This window comes from Phalaenopsis equestris, unplaced genomic scaffold (assembly GCF_001263595.1).
Source record: "Phalaenopsis equestris unplaced genomic scaffold, ASM126359v1 Scaffold001265, whole genome shotgun sequence".
Classification (NCBI taxonomy): Eukaryota; Viridiplantae; Streptophyta; class Magnoliopsida; order Asparagales; family Orchidaceae; genus Phalaenopsis; species Phalaenopsis equestris.
This window is the reverse complement of record NW_018165704.1, coordinates 138,442-138,854: the sequence shown is the minus strand read 5'-3', so window position 1 is coordinate 138,854 and position 413 is coordinate 138,442.

Below are 413 nucleotides of genomic sequence, written 5' to 3'. Positions count from 1 at the left end.
AAAGTACTTGCTATACCACATGTCAATACTCTATGGTGTCATTTTTACTGCTCATTATAAGCTTTAACCATGACCCAACCCTTGGTTAAGCACTTTAACCCAAGCTAAAGCCCAAAACCGTGAGCCCCCACATGGCCAATACCCAAATTCATGCCAAGAAGCCACCTTAGCGCAAATTGAGCTGAGAGCTCCTCTGCTTTAAACGAAGAAGATGTACCGCAAGGCGGAATAATCAACTTCGATATAAAATTTGATGATATCAACGTAGAATATGAAAATCCACTAATGGATGCTGTTGGAGAACAAGAAAAAGAGGGATTGCCCTCATTGCCCAAATTCAGCACCAGGATTCTCTCCTCCTCAAGAGGGAAAGAAATTATTGAAGAACAAGATCCAATGGAAGGGCCAAGCCG